General features: G+C 42.3%; 1 protein-coding gene across 4 annotated transcripts in view; it reads left to right on the plus strand.

The window, feature by feature from the left end:
• FOXN3 (forkhead box N3) overlaps positions 1–17,222 on the plus strand; it is a 399,108-nt gene that overhangs the window by 158,607 nt on the left and 223,279 nt on the right. The gene's annotated exons all lie outside the window — the stretch shown is intronic.

Raw genomic sequence — 17,222 nt, forward strand, 5'->3', positions numbered from 1 at the left:
GCTTGGCACTCTACCCTAGCTGTGTTTGTTTCCATGGCAACAGCTACGTACATGTTTCAGACTATCTACAGTGACACAGTTGCAGAAATAGTAGCTTGCAGGTTTCTGATATCGCATCAGTGGGCAGGCAGCACACACTAGACTAAGTAAGTGTAAAAGAATTTAAAATATCGCTCTGGATTCAAATGCATATTCATTTGTACGAGTTCATCTAATCAATAGGGTAAGTGTTTGCAGCATTCCACTTGGACATTGGAATGTATGGTCAAAGTTGAAAAGTTATAGGAGGCCGTTTAAGCAGTTTTCATTTATTTGGTCAATATGATTGAATGTAAATAAACGTGGCTGAATAAAGAGAAGGAAAATACCTTTCCAAGGAAATCTCTAAGAAGTGTGTGGTCACTGGAGGGCTGGGTTTTGCTGTCGTACAGACAGAGGCTGTAAATAGCTGAGTCTTAAAACAAAATCTTATTTATTGCTGAATCTTAAAGTACTTTGGACTTTACAGCAACTAATCCTTTAATGTCTCATTGAAAAGACAGTTGTAAATGAGATAGATCAGGTGAGCTGATTATTAGTGCAATTAGAGAAAATTTGGGACTCCATTGTCTTTTCTGAAAGCTCTTGTAAATATCAGTTCCCTGTACTGTACTGTATACGTTAGATGACCCTGGTTTGTCTTTGACATTTTCTGTTACTTTTTATTGGCATCTAGGTTTATTTTATGCCACCAAGTCATATACTAGGTTATGTATATATTACTTCAGGTTTTTTTAGAAGTGATATACACTTGAGAAGCATTTTACTGATTGAACTGGAATTTGGGAGGTGGCAATGTATAACATACAAATGTATACTGATCAGAAAAAAATCCTTTGTATCTGTTTATTAGAACAGGTGTTAGAGGCACCGATTTTAGCTGTTACATTAACACTATGAACTTATTTAAGTGCTTGGCAGTTCTGCTTTTATATTGATTCTTTTAATGTCAGAATATGTTATGTCTGTTATTAATCAGTGCAAAATTATATCTTTAACTTACCATTTTGACTGTTAGGAAGCAATTAAAGAGAGTATAAAACTGTAGACTAATTCTGTTTAATCTTTGTTTCTCTAGGAAGTATATGTTTTCTACCAACTTGATGTCCACCAAAATGGATTGCTAAGTGATGCACTCCAAACAACTTTTCTGTGATTATTGTTATAGGGAGAGGAGTGATTACATACAGTGTCTGTTTGCTACAGATTTACTATGTACTTACTGTTGGCTAGATTTTGCCTTTAGCCACATTCCTGAGTAACGGGTGTCACCAGGGAGAATTACACTGTCACCAGGGGGAGCACTGAGAGTCTGTGTGCCTCAAAGACACCCTTCTAATGCAGTTTCATCGAGGTTTCCCGCTTGCACTGGGGATATACCTATCTCATAGAGCTGGAAGGGACCTTGAAAGGTCATCAAGTCCAGTCCCCTGCCTTCACAGCAGGACCAAGTACTGTCCCTGATTTTTGCCCCAGATCCCTCAATGGCCCCCTCAAGGTTTGAACTCACAACCCTGGGTTTAGGAGGCCAATGCTCAAACCACTGAGAAGGGAGGAGTATTTTGCGAAAACCTTTAAAAGGGTGCTGTGTGCTTTCCTTATCCTTGCCATACATTTGGGTAACTGTGCTGACCAGCCTGTAGGGGGCAGAGACATGATTTCATTCACTCCCCATTACTCCCTCCCTGCTTACTTGCTTTTTGGGGTGAGTATCAGAGATGTATCCCTTGCTATTCCCTTATACCCAGTGCTGTCTTTGGGCAATGACTCCTCTGGATGGCCATATTAGGCCAAGGCAGAATCTAGTCTTTTATTGCTTCCAGCGGCCAAGTATGCATCCTTGATTATTATAATTCTTTAGCAGTCAACTGTGGGGCTTGATCCCGTCCCACTGAAGGGAGTAAGAGTTTTGTCACTGTTTTGGTTACTGGACTCGCTAGCATTTGCGCCACCTGCATACTCTCTAGAAAACTGGGTATGGTCAAATAGATCAAAAAAATATGCGGTCCTGAGAAGGCTGTTTCATAATGGCATTTTAGTGACAATGGCTTTTTTCTTGTTTGCGGTCAACATGTCAGTGCATGAGTCCAAAATGCATGTTCTTATGCAGCACCTTTGGAAGTACAATGAACCCAACTTCTCTTGAACCCGAGAGTCCTGCAGATTTGCAAAACCCAGAATACAGACACATGGAATTAGGCTTGTTTGTCATTTATGGAAATACTCTTATTGTATGTAGCCTATGGACCAAATTCTGCTTTCATTGACACCATGGAGTCACTCTTTAGTGTGAATAACAGAATGTGCCCTGTGATTCTAAGCATATTAATTTTGACAGAACTGTGTACCTAGTATGTTTTGAACCATAGTGTGGACAATGCTAAAATAGGTGCCAACTCCGTGGGTGCTCCAGGGCTCAAGAACCCCTGAAAAAAAAATAGGGGGTGCTCAGCAGCCACCAGCCCCTGCTGTTCGGCGTCCCTGGGGCTGGTCACTGATCAGCTGGCTGGCGGCTGGCGGGAGGTGCTGGGGGGAGGATGGAGAACAGAGAGTGGTGAGCGGGTGGGGTGCCTTAAGGAAGGGGGCAAAATGGGGACAGGAAGGGGTGGAATGAAGGCAGGGCCTTGGTGGAAGGGACAGAGTGGGGGTGGGGCCTCAGGGTGGCGCAATGGCGGAGCACCCAGTGGGAAAAATAAAAGTCAGCACTTGTAAGGAAACCAAATGCACCCTTGATTTGAGTAATTGATTCCATTGTAGTTTACCTTTTGGTGAGAAACCTAATAACCTGTCTATCAATAGACTCCATTATATTACTTAAATATAATTTTTGAGGAGGCCAACAAGGAGAATCTTATTCTATAAAGAAATGAACAAAAGTAAAATATGCCAACTCCTGAATGATCTGATTATCAAATCGACATATTCAGCATGCCTATTCTAGTGTAAATCGTCTGTCAGCAGCACATCCAAATATTTATATACCTTGACTTATATCAGATTATAGGTACTACTGTAATACTGACATTCATAACAGACTTTATATTTAGCAGTCATTTTTATTGTTTTTTTGTGCTTTTATTAATATTTTGGACATATTTCTCCAGCAATATCAAAGTGCTTTACTAAGGTGGGTAAATAGTATCCTCATCTTACAGTGGGGGAAACTGAGGCACGGAGTGGTTAAGTGACTGACACAAGGTCATACAAAGTCTGTGGCACTAGATCTAGAACCCTCAGTGTCTTCATACTAGCCATTGGGCCATGCTGCCTCCTAGTTATATGGTCTCATTCCATTTCAAACTCCAGTTGATTCTTTATTTAACTCTATCTGAAACTATTCTCTTCTGAAATGACTATACTATATATAAAACAGTCATTGTCAAACAATCTAATATGACTAATTATGTTTAATACTAATATTATTGGCATTTCATTAAAATCAATAGTGGACTTTAAACTAATCCTCAAAGGGCACCAGAAGTAACCTTAACAATGTATTAATAATCACATCACTGAAGAAATACAGTAGCAGACATTAGTTCTTTGCAATGTGCTTTGAAATCTGCTGATGAAAATCACTTCATAAGAGCTAAATATTATTATTATAATCTTGTATCAGTGTGGCCCCAAAGTGCTCAGGCATTGCTTTGTAAACATAGCACCCTCCTTTAAAAGGGCAATATTTGACAAAGCTAAATATCATCCCCATTTTACAGATTAGGAAACTGAGGCATGGAAAGGGGAAGTGGCTTGCTCAAGGTCACCTAACAGGACAGTGGAACAGAACCCAGATCTTTTGAGCCCCAGTCCAGTGCGCCATCCAATAGTCCACACTACCTCCCACAGCTGGCCCATGAAGCCCCCCTCAAAACCTCTGCATCCATTTTCCCAAATATTGGCAAAGCCGCAAGTAAATGGAGAGACACTTTGATGTAAAAACAGATTTTGGTATTAAATTTTTAAGAAGATGCTGTTAAGTAAAAAAACAACATTAAGGTTGACAGAGTCCCTTTAAGTGGAACTCTTATTTTGCTGTGTGCATTTGTTTTCTCTTGCTTACTAAAGGGATAAAGTGCAATCCTGGTTTCAGAGAGAGATGGCTGATTAATCTCTCTGCCAGGTACATATGGAAATAAATTAGCAAATGGTGCATCTGGGATTAAACTACTGCAGAGATGATAAATTATTGCCATCTTCCATGGCTGTATTACTGAGGCTTCAGTGGGTTCCCCAGTAGTCAGTTATTTACTATTCACATGATATCACCATGGTTATGGGATAGAAACTGCCTACATTTTAAGCAATTTTCTAGGATATGCTAGTGAGGGATATGCTGGTCAGCCCGTAAATGGCTAGCAGGGGGGTGTATGCAAAGAGATTCACTCACCTACTTCCCCTTGTGCCACCACACAAGCTTCAGCTAGAATCCTTATGAGAAGTGTAATCCCTGCTCTGTTCTCACACCCTAATGGGTGGTGGGTGCCTGAAAGGGGCTGGGGCGGGTGAAGGTGCACCACGGTTCTGCTCCCTAGTGACCGGGGGCATTATCTTCATGGGTCCACCCGCAAGTCCTCTCAGGGATTCCAGCTGCTATGTGGCCCCTCTCAGTATTTAGCACAAAGTCTATCTCTATTAATATCAAGTAGTGCTGGTTCCAAAGTGGAATACAGAATTCAACAGCCCCTCCCCACGCGCACTTCACAAACTTCAGATCTGGATTTTAGCTCCAGACTGCACAGGTGAACCTTGTCTCTGCAACAAACATGGAATCCAAACACTCTCAAACTCTGGCTTTGTTTGCATTTGGATTCTAATCTAGATCCAAACTTCTCAGTTCTCTGAATCCTAGTTCCCTTGATTCTGCCCTGTCTTCATGGGCCATGGGAAGAAGAGGATTGCCTGTGATCTTAACATTTGCAGATCTGCAGTGAGATGATGACTATAATAAAATCTCCTCATGCTTTAGGGCTTCTGCCTATTGCCTGCAAGAATCAGAAAGAATTCCCCCCCCCCCCGATGCACAATTGGCCAGATGTAATCTGAGTTGGTTTTTTTCACCTTCCTCTACAGTATCAGGGATTGGCCACAGCTGGAGATGGAACACCACATAGTGTGGACTGGTGCTCTGAAGTGGTACAAAGAATTCTCTTCCTATATGCCTGGCTGATGTGTCTTGCTCACATATGCTGATTGCCAGATTTGGGGTTGGGAAAGAATTCCCCCCGCAATCAGATTGGCAGCGACATTGGGAGTTTTCCACCTTCCTCAGTAGCACAGGGTGTGTGGTTCCCCTGCTGGCATCATCTGGGCACTTCCCACCTAATCAGTTCCTGCCATTGCAGGGGCTGAGGCATCGGGGTCACCTCAGTCTTTCCCATTCTCTGTCTCTGGCACACAATAGTTTAGTCTCCTGTGGACTGAAATGCTTTAGTTTAACTGGAGTCTTTGGGCTCAATATAGGGGAATCTGGGTGAAAATTAATGGCCTGTGCTATACAGGAAGTCAGACTAGATTATTACAATGGTTCCTTTTGGTCTTAAACTCTATGAAACTAGGAAAAGCTCAGATGCGTCTATATTTGCTCTTACTGCACTCTTGGTGACGGAATTAGATGTTCATTTATGTTGATTGCTAACTGACAGCAAGTCTTATAGACAACAGAAGTACCTAGAGCAGCAAGTTCAAGTGGAATGAGCGCAGAAGGGGCAGGCCATGTTCCCGAATATCTGCAGGAAAAGGTGTGCTGTAAAAGTTGTCGTCATCAAGGCTTCCACAATATACAGCTTAGCAAGAGAATGTCTCTCAGTTAGTGCTGCCATCTTTCTGTTTTCTTTTCTTCCCAGTGTGTGCTGATGAGCAAAGGCACTCCAGGTTGAGAAATTGCAGAGTTAACATGGTCTAACAGTTTACTTCACTGCATTGGTATTTTGTGATCTTGCCTGTGGGTTTAAAGTATTTTTTACAGAAGGATACATGCACTGTACAGCAAATTAAGTCTAACAAGCCAAAGCCTTGTGTGTTGTGAATGAGTTGTAGGAGGGGATAGATCTAAGTTGGTCAGTATCTTGTACAAAAAGTTTGGTAGCTGTGCTTGCTAGGGAAACGCTGGTTGTACATTTCTAGACAAATGTGACTGAGTATAGCAAAGCAGTTGAAAAAGGTCTTGTTAGAGTTCCCCTATTTCCAGAGGTCTTTATCTTGGCTCTACACATTTGCTCGGGGTTCAGTTTTTCCTGGGAAGGGAACTAGAGGAATGAATTGACACTGCAGCTGATCACAATGAAGTGGGGAAGGAGGGCTCATGGGAGAAGAGATACAAACAGCACTGAATGTGGGTGGTGAGTGTTGGAGGAGTCTGGAGTGCTGACTGTTATGCATCATTTTTTAAAACACGGATTTTAATCAGAAAGCATTTTAAAGTGCAAGGAGATGTAGCGCCTTTACTTCTTCCCCAAGGGTGAAATTAAGCCAAGTGTGGAGGGTCCATGCAAGAGCCAGTGCATCACTTAAGTCCTACAGTGGAACTATTCAGGCATTAAGATGTGGTTGTGTTGTGGCAGGAGTCTCTGTACTGACTTTGAATAGGCCCGGATGGAAGCAGGGCTGGCTCCAGACCCCAGCGCGCCAAGCGCGCACGTGGGGCGGCATTTTAACGGGAGGGTGGCAGGCGGGTCCGGCGGACCTTCCGCAGTCATGCCTGCGGGAGGTCCAACGGAGCCGCGGGACGACCGGACCTCCCGCAGGCATGCCTGCGGCGGGTGCGCTGGTCCCGCGGCTCGTGTGGACCTCCCGCAGACATGACTGCGGAAGCTCCACCGTAGGCGCGGGACCAGCGGCACGTCTGCGGGAGGTCCCGCGGAGGCACGGGACCGGCGCCCGGCAGCGCGAGCGGCGCAGCGCGCCGCCCTGCTTGGGGCGGCGGAATTCGTAGAGCCGCCCCTGGATGGAAGGAGCCATTAGGGCCCAGTTATTATCAGAATTAATTATTATTTGTGTTCCCATAGCGCCTAGGAGTCTAGCCATGGACAAGGACCCCATTGTGCTAGGCACTGTGCAAACACAGAGTAGCAGACTGTCTGTGACACTTTCAGGGCTACCAAGGGATACAGGGTGAATCACTACAGCTTGCTTACAGTTCAAGGGAGCCTTTTCTATGCCTGCCAGGGGAAACTTACCCCAGACTGCCGGCTGCTGGTAACACAAGCCCCCCACTCCAGGCTCCACAAGCCCACTTCTTTCCCTCCACAGGCTGGGAATTTGCACACCCCAGCTCCTAAGTTCCCTACAAGAGTCTTTGGGACAGAGCACAGATAACCTCTGACTAAATCTATGGAAATAGTTAGCTCCCAAAGTTCTACAGTGGTCCTGGGGCTTAGGTTCCACCAGCCTGTCTGTACATCCTACTTCATTACACTTGAGTGCCCAGTCCCTTGACTTCTGGACACCCATGCTGCACACAGATTTGCTGCCTCCATGGAAGCAGCACCCCCCATTCACTAGCTTCACCTCAGTTCAACATTCTCTTTAGCACACAGCACTTAGTCGTGTCTATAGTAAAACCAGATAGATGTTTATTTGACAAAGCATAAGTTAAGATTCAAATAGAAGCAAGTATAAGGATTAGAAATGTATAAAAGACAAATATAAAATGCAATTGAGAGCCTATACTTCTTAGCAAGGTCCTTTCCACTCTAATAAGGTATTTCTTACCCAATGGTCAGTCCATACAGCGCTTGTCCAGTCGAGAGAGCTGGGATCCACTTTTCAGGAGACGCTCACGCTGGGAGAGTGTTGCCTCCATACTATCTTTCTTGTGCCCTTTCTTTCTCCTTTTATACAGTGCCAGACCTTTTGTTCCTTTTCATAACTTGGATGTTTCATTAAATTCAGTTCACCCTGATGGTCTCCCTATTCAAGGTCTTTTTCTTGGGCTCTTTTGTGCTTTGTAAAGGCCCACGCCCACACCTTGTCTCCACTGTCAACGCTTGGCTAGGCTGGGTCGAAAAATGTCAATTGTTCTCACTCTTGATTGAATTAGCTCTGAGAACCACCCTGCTGCAGGTGACCAGTTTCACCTCCAACAGCTTTGGGACACAATATTCTACATGTTACATAACTCTTAAAATTCTCCACACGTACGTCCTGCGATAACAATGACAACCAGTGAGTTTTTAGCTTTCGGCAGAGACCACACACGATCCCCTTGGGTGAAATATCACTAAAATGGTGATCACAGGGGAAATGTCCCCTTCCGGGCATGCCTAGGCAAATCCTTGGGCATAGACTCATAACACGGTACCCCCGGGGGGTGCCTGAGTCACACAGTCCCTGCCCCAAAGACTTTATAATCTAAATAGACAAAACAGACACAGGGTGCGGATAGGGGGTTGACACACAGGCAGAGTGAACCATGGGATGGCAGCACATGGCATGTTAGTGCCACAATTTTCTTTTTCTTTTAGTGTGTTTAATTGGGAGGGGATCAGCTATAGGGAAGGGAGAGGGGCCATTGAAAGGAAGGGGGTGAGTGGGACAGAGAAGGGGAGAAGACGGTAAGAAGAGTGATGCCGAGGTGAAGAGATGAGGGGGAGGGGAGGAATGGAGCAAACAGTCTGTCAGCATATGGTACGAAAAGTCCAGTCTGAATTCTAGAACATTCTCTAAAGGACCAAAGGTCTCTGCTTTGGCTACTTCTGTCCTTACTGGTTGGAGTCTGGATAGCTCCTCTTTGCAACTTTCTCTCAAGCCCACATAGTGGGGGGGAGAGACACCACCTGGGTCCTGGTGCTCCCAGAGTTGGGGGGGAGGGTGTCCCCTGCACAGTTCTGAGTCTAGGGAGGTGATTACAGGAAGGGGTAGACCTGGCTGGCATTTCAATGCAACAGTCCCTGCTTTGGTTGTTTCCCTGAGAACTGGAGCTTCGTTGAGGTGCTTCCATGGCAGGAGTGGGCAGGAATCTCTCAGAGGTTGTGGAGTAGTGGCCTAGCCACTCTGTGACCATTACTGCATCTGCTGCTGCTGCACCCCTCCACTCTAGGGAGGGCTGTGAGTGATGGTTCTGTGTAATGGCAGGGTCTTCAGCCCCATTTCTGCTCTTCTGCCTACACCCTAAATCCCTCGGTAGGGATAGGAGCGAGCCTATTTGAAGCTGGAGTCTCAGACACACCTGGGATCTTTGAACCCCAAGGCAGACTTTAGCAATCTTACACTAGCCTACTGCACACAAAGGACAAATCTTACAGTGGAAATTGTGTGTGGTGAGCTAGTATATCAGGAGCCCTTAGCAGCCACAGAGAGAGAGCAGGACTTTGGCCTGAGGGACGATGACTTGGCAATTAGGCCCTGTAGTTTTATACCCAATGTTATTCATTTCAAAGTGTGAGTCAGTCATATTTTGAATTCATTCATTTCTAGTCACATAATACTAACAATAATATGGCTCTCTGTCTCTTTCTGTTTCTCTTTCTCTCTCTCGGTATATAAAATGGGGGAGGACTTACTCTGTGCAATTAATCTAGACACAGGAATATTTACTAGAAGTAGATTTCCAATTACTTTATTTGCAAATTTTGTTTAACAACAACAGTTTGCTTGTAAAATAATAATGTCAGGCAGCAAGTGGGACTTACTGTCATTCTTGGCCTTTCCTAATGAGTGTTTAAAACATAATGCACAGTGAGTCAAAGGAAACACTAACTGATGAATGAACAGATTGTGGCAGAGTCATCTATTCTATTGCTCGCTTCAAGGAAAATCCCTGCAAATTATACATGTGGTTTTTAAATGTTCAAAGAAAACTAAAAAAATTACATTATGAATGAAAAATTAGATGGAAACGTCTATTCCTGTCTCATAAACAGTTCAGGAATAACTCTCTCTAAAATATTCTGCTTTAAGCATGCATTTAATTTGTGTTCTGGGAGCAAAATAAAGTTGCTAAGATAAAACATTCTAATCATGATTTATGTAAATTTATTTGTACAAAGTAATGATGTAGTTGCCTATAGCAAATTGTTTGGAATATGAAATGGCATTTCTGAGCTTTGTGTCTTTCTATATGAATACAATAGATTATATGAGAGGCTGTGTAAAGACAACATAATTTCACATTCAAAATGGAGTCTGATGCCGTGTTTAGTAAGCTGGAAAGCCAGTTGAACAGATTGCTGAGCATCTGATAACAAAATAGTCTCCAACTTATTTCTTTACACAATATTTATAGTATGTTTTATTCTGTTTTACTTTAAATTTAGTTATGTGCCATGGATGACTGTAAAATCATACCAGAGCCATGTACTCCAATATTAATTGCATGCCTCATATCTCACATGCACAAAATAGCGCAAGATTGCTTTTTAAACATAAAATCATGCCCAACAAGCTCAAATATGGATGAAAAGAGGAAAACAATTGTAATCCCCAGCTGCTCTAGGCATATGGGGCCAAATTTATCCCATTTGTTGAAGATGATGGAGTTATTCCAGGGATGACTTTGGTCCAGTATGTCTAGCAAAGTGGAACCCATATGTCAATATAAGCCATCCTGCTACTTTTGATGTTCCATTTAAAAAAAAAAATGCATGCGCTCAGTCTCAATTGGTTGGTACTGAGCACCAGCTTTCAAAGTGATTTGCATTTCTCAAGTGTCTGAGTCACAAATGTGATCAGGGAGGGCATTCCAAAGTTTGGTCTTCCTCACTATGATGCTTTTAGAGCAACTTGGCTTTCTAATCAGTTAGGGCTCAATGTGAGTAAGCCCTTACTCTTGTGAGTAAGCATGGATGATCAAACCCTTAATGAAGAGACATAGGGGCAGTTGAATTGTTTTAACAGATATTGCAGGATACAGCTGGTTCTGCGTTCAAAGAAAGCAGAAGGTGTTTCACTGAAATGGTTTGTTAAATTGGTAATGAGTATGACAGGTAGAAATAATAGGGGGCACTTACTGCATTTGTTTTGGCCTGCTAAGAGGTTTAGAGAAAGACCAAACTACAAAGTTTGGATTCAGGTCTGGACATTGCCAAGTTTCAGAAGTGTTTGGATCCAGTTCTTTTGATTGGGCCCATTTTCTACTAGACAGCCTTAACTGCTTTCTTAAAGTAACATCAGGTAAGTACAATATAGGAATATGTAGATCTGAATCACGTGTGAACTGAAATAACTGCACATGCATAACTTATGTCTGTTGGAAATGTAGAAAAATAAAATATTGACTCTGAACCCGATTAGAATTCACACAAGTTTTTACAGAGCAAAGTTTTTCTCTGTTTATTTTGGACCTACACTAACTGTCCCACGCAAGAGGGCCATAGTTACTGATCTCAAGGGCTGATGAAAATAGAACAGCTTGTCCAGGGCCAGACTGCAATATTAAAATAGTGATAGGTGATAAAAAGAACACATTTCCCTGTGGTCTAATGCTTAGATGCTACTGTGACAGACACTTCATGGGTACCTAAATTAGGTAGGTTCAGAAAAAAATTAAACGCAGGCATAAGCCTAAAAGAGTGAGCCTCTTACCAAATGTACTTCCTTTCAATGAGGTTGCCTATAAAGATCTGATCTTTGTAAACACTTGCTTAGTGTAGATGGCAGGGGTTTCTGTTAAACAATTGTGGGCGATGAGATTATAAAGAGCTTAAAAATTAAACCCTAGACATTCATAACCAAATTACTTACAGTATATAGTGCCTTTAAAAAGAGGATCTCAAAATGCTTTGGATTGAACCATTCTTGGTCAATATTGTAGCTAATCTACAGTATCTATTTATAAAGCACCCAACCTACATTATCTTGGCGCTTTTATCTTGTACTGAAGAGATGTCAAGATATAGCAGGCAAGCTACACAAGCAGCAACTAGAAGATCATATATTTTGCTCTTGTTATTCTTTTGTGGCCACCCTCTTTCTGCCTGGGGCTTTCTCGTCCTCGCACTCTGCATCCTTTATGGGCTGCTATGCCAAATCCCCAAAGACAGCTGAAAATATATGACAAGTTCATTTTTGAACATCGATCAATATTGCTTCATCTTACAGATCAGCTAGAATTGCCTGCACAAAGACTAGCCCTTGGAAACTGGATGGGTTCCACATGTAACTTCTACCTCTCTGCCTTCCATCCTTTCTGGGAAGCAACTCCCTTGCTATAGCAAATCTAAAGCAGGGCTTGGTATTGTTATCAAGTTAGACGTTATTGGAATTAAACCTCTTCCCAGGTCTTTAGTCCAACAGAAACTTTTAGTACTCACCAAACTCACTCATAAAAGAAAGGTATTTTATTGCTCATGCTGATGTATGTGCTACCTTTATTGTTAACACTGTGTGTTACATGTAATAAGGACCAGGAACTAAATGATTAGGGGGCTGGAGCACATGACTTATGAGGAGAGGCTGAGGGAACTGGGATTGTTTAGTCTGCAGAAGAGAAGAATGAGGGGGGATTTGATAGCTGCTTTCAACTACCTGAAAGGGGGTTCCAAAGAGGATGGATCTAGACTGTTCTCAGTGGTAGAAGATGACAGAACAAGGAGTAATGGTCTCAAATTGCAGAGGGGGAGGTTTAGTTTGGACATTAGGAAAAACTTTTTCACTAGTAGGGTGGTGAGGCACTGGAATGGGTTACCTAGGGAGGTAGTGGAATCTCCTTCCTTAGAGGTTTTTAAGGTCAGGCTTGACAAAGCCCTGCCTGGGATGATTTAGTTGGGTTTGGTCCTGCTTTGAGCAGGGGGTTGGACTAGATGACCTCCTGAGGTCCCTTCCAACCCTGAGATACTATGATTCTATGATTCTAAAGTAGGACTTCTCCATCACTTCAATGAGTTGCAATTCTAAGTAGAATTTGAGAAGAAGCTCACACTACTGAATCAGTCAATGGTAAGCTTTGTTAGCTTAACAAGGTCAAATTTTCCTCAAAGAAATAATTGAAACAATAGTGGAATCACCAAAACCTGTGCTGGGCATTAGTGCAGATTAACTGTTTTATAATTGATCCATTTGGAAAGAAAATAACTTGCAAATTTGTCAAGGTAATAATGATATTGGATGATGATGAAGAAGAAGGGGTGGGGGAGCTTGTGAAGGATCTAGTGTCACCTAAAAGGCTTGCCAAAGTGCTTGTATTACCCTGAATCAGCTTGGCTTTGCACTGACATGTAGCTGTTTGCAAGAGAATTATACCTACTTTTGAGATAAATATATTTGACAGTGAACTCTTAACCCCTCTTTTGCACTACAGTTGTTCTAGATAGTAGCAGCAAAGAAATAGAAGCCTTTAATTTTTCTGAATACAACAGAGGGGATGGGATGCAAAACTAAGGAACATAATTTTCTGGTGAACAACATGATCCAGGAAAAGTACAGTCATTGGGAGTAAGTATTGAATGTAATGAAACCTGACAAATTAGAGTTTAATAGGCCCTCTTTGAGATTAGCTTGAGCCATTAAACTTGCACTCTGACTCCTAAATAGCATTGACCCATGTTGTAGTAAGGACTTTGGAAATCCAAAGGTAAATTTGACTAAGAGATTATTTGAAAGCACCCAATCAAGAGCCCCTTAAAATAAGAAAAGAAATTATCCTGATTAACATTATTTCCAAGAAGGTATTCTGTGAAGATACTGTAAAATATGCCAGCAGCATGTGGAAAAACATACCAGAGTGGAGGTATTTCAAGGAATGCCAGATCTGACATTCAAATGACCCCAGACCAATGAGTGATGTCAAGTGATCAACAGAAGAACATTTTGTTTATTGTGGTGGGAAAATTGAATTACTCTCTGGGTCGAACAGTTATTCAGAATAAAATAGTGTTCAATGAGTAAAGTTTGGAATTTAAAAGAGGCAAATAAGAACAAAAAAAGCCCTCTTCCCTCACCCACCCAACTAATGATTTACATCTGTAGAATATCTTTACAGGGAGAAGGTTAACTTACTGGTTATGAATTTCTCATGCATTATGGTAAAACATTCCAATGATGCAAAGTAAATCAATATGATAGTATCCCTTAAAATGATTGCTTTTTCCTTGACTGATTGTGCATTAAAAGCAACCTTTAAATGATGGCCATTATCACTTGGGACCTGGTCACTGTTGCTGAGGGAGTTGACATGAGATAAATTGCAAAGCATCTATATAATTGTTCGAATTGGTATAATCCTTCTTTGGAATTCCATAACAGAGAGCGAATGTATAAATCTCTACTCTGTGGTAGAGGATACAACACCCCTTTGTCCACAGATGAGATGAAGATGTAGGAGGTATACATATATTATATGGTCTGATCCTTCAAGATGCAAGTCACCACCTATCAGATGCTGGCTGCCCTTGAGTCCCAATTAAGTCAATTGAGGTTTTTCAGCTGTTGGCAGCTGGTACTGAGTATCTTGCAGGATTAGGACCCTAATGAGGAACATATATTTGCATTAAAATGCAAAGGGCCTGTTTTTTTTCGAGGCGTTCACTCCAGGCCCAAATGATATCCACAAAAATACTGTAATAAGCATTGATAACCAAATATTCAGCCAGTTTCTTAGCTTAGTTGATGAAAAGGTGAGCACTATAGTATTTCAGAAATAAAGTTAAATAAAAAACCCATCCAAACAAAATAAGAGGTAATAACAAGAACTGGTTTAGTAAATAAACATAGCACGAATGCTGCTGTATATAGCCTGACTGTGTGCTCTGTCTCAGTCATTGCAACTGTTTCCTGTCCCTATCTTCAGGAAGTTGGTACTGCATAATGTCGTGCTGGATCTGCAGCAACTTTAGCTTTCTCAGCACAGTCATGGAGACCAGGGCTGGAAATTTGGCCATTAAAATGAAATAAAAAATAAGATCAAGAGTAATGACCATCATCAATATACATCTGTATAGCCCTGAAGCAGAAATCTTGAGGGGAGGGATAGCTCAGTGGTTTGAGCATTGGCCTGCTAAACCCAGGGTTGTGAGTTCAATCCTTAAGGGGGCCACTTAGGGATCTGGGGCAAAAATTGGTCCTGCTAGTGAAGGCAGGGGGCTGGACTAGATGACCTTTCAAGGTCCCTTCCAGTTCTAGGAGATTGGTATATCTCCAATTATTACCTATCTAAACAGAAACCCCCAAATTTAGCTTCAGATTAAGAAATCAACATGACTGAAATCTCACACAGAGTTGAATTAAAGCTCTGTAACTTGGTCTCATTTCATGAAACCATCAACATCTGAAATTGAATTCATGTTTCAGGCACAATGTTTTAGTCTCCAGGAAATGAATCTGTGATGTTTTGCAAATTATATTATTTAAAATGGCTAGGTTGATGGTGTTTTGGGTGATGTCTCAGTCTGCAGAACACGTCAGTTTAGTTGCGGAATGGCTTGACTGGATTAATAAAGGATAGTTGTAGTAAGAAACATTAGAAGGTTGATAAGAAAATTGGCACTTTAAATATAATTTAGTAAAAAATTAGCATGATGTTCCCACAATCTTCACTCTGCCTAGGGAAAAGGTTTTGTAAGCATGGTCTACCTGGTGCAGGGGAAGACATGATGTAGGAAGGATGATTTTAAACATTATTATAGAAAAGTGATTTATTTCCACCTAATTTAACCATCTGTCTAATCTATGCTAAATTTTGCGATAGTATCCATTCCTGTAATATTTAAGGCATAATTTACTCTGGGGGGAATTCTGCGCCACTGTGTATGTGCAGAATTTATGTGCCCTGCAGATTTCTTTGCTTCCTTTCAGAAAATGACTTTCTGATGGGGAAACAAGGGGAAGCCACAAGAGCGGTCATGTGACCCTCCCCAGCAATATGTTTCAGGTGCCCAGGGCAGCTGGCAGAGAGGTAAATCACTGTGGGGCAGAAGGGCGGGACTGGGGAAGACCTGGCTGGTGGCTCCTACCCTGCAGGGCCAGCTCCAGCTTTTCTGCCAGCCCAAGCGGCCAAAAAAAAAAAAAAAAAAGAGCAGCAGCACTTTGGCGGCAACTCAATCGCGCCACTTCTTCTGCAGCAGTTCGGTGGCGGGTCCTCCCTCTCTTCCTCTTCGGCGGCAATTCAGTGGCAGCTCAAAGAGGAAGAAAGGGAATGAGGGATCCACCGCCCCTCCACAGTTGGATCCTGCCTTGCTGAGCCTGCTTGCTCACACCTGGTGCACCTGGCATGGAGGGGCAGGGCCCTGGGGTGTTTCTGGGGCAGGCCTGGTCCTTGCGCTGTGTCAGGGTTGGGTGCAGCCTCATCGCTGAGTCCGTGTCCCGGGGGGAGCTGCACAGTGATCTCCCACCTCTGTGCAGCCAGTGGCCTGTGCTTCCCAGTGCCAGGCTGGAGCCTCCACATTTATCTGACAAATAAAATTTACAGACTCTTGCAGAATTTTAAAATATTGTGTGCAGAAGTTTTAATTTTTTTTTTGGCACAGAATGACCTCAGGAGTAATATTTGACACTGTTGTTTAGAGATGGCAGCTGCATGTCTCCTATCAATAGCTGATCGTAGTAACAGATTTCTGTTACTATAATGTAGGTTATACAGAAAAACTTTTACTCTATGTGCTTACATCTATCCTCTTTCAAAAGATAAAGCATTTCAGTGCACACTGAATCTCTGTTTCCCTTCTCATGTCCCTGACATTCATTATAAATTGAGAAGCCAGTGTTTTTAAAAGCTATTTAGATGTTTTTTGCTGTAACTTTCTCTAATAGATATATTCCCATTGATTGCAGTGAAGCACACAGAGTAGAACAGAACAGATCAATTGAAAAGTAAAGTTAAGACAAGTACACTTCTTTTCCACTTACCTTAATAGAAACAGCTAAGGCCAGATCTATCCCTGGCATAATACCACTGAAATCAATAGAGTTGTACCAGGGATGAGTTTGGCTCTTAGTGGGTTTTTTTTTTTTGACCTTTTCAGAGTGTTGCTCTACAGGAGCGATCCTATTAAACAGAACCAGTGATACCTGAACTTGAAATATAGAAAAGCCAATGCTGGAGTGAATATCACGTTTCTTTCATTAAAGGATAGCGTTGACTTTTATAGAGTGAGGGCAAGGGAATTGATTCCAGATAAATGCTAAATTTAGTTTCAGGCCTCCCCAAAGAGTTACAATCCAGACTTAGCATGACACTGGGACATCACTGTGTTCATGTGCAGCTGTCCAGCAGGGCTTACATAGTCTTTCTGTATATCTATATTTCATGACAG

Source organism: Mauremys reevesii, linkage group 4 (assembly GCF_016161935.1).
Source record: "Mauremys reevesii isolate NIE-2019 linkage group 4, ASM1616193v1, whole genome shotgun sequence".
Taxonomy (NCBI): domain Eukaryota; kingdom Metazoa; phylum Chordata; order Testudines; family Geoemydidae; genus Mauremys; species Mauremys reevesii.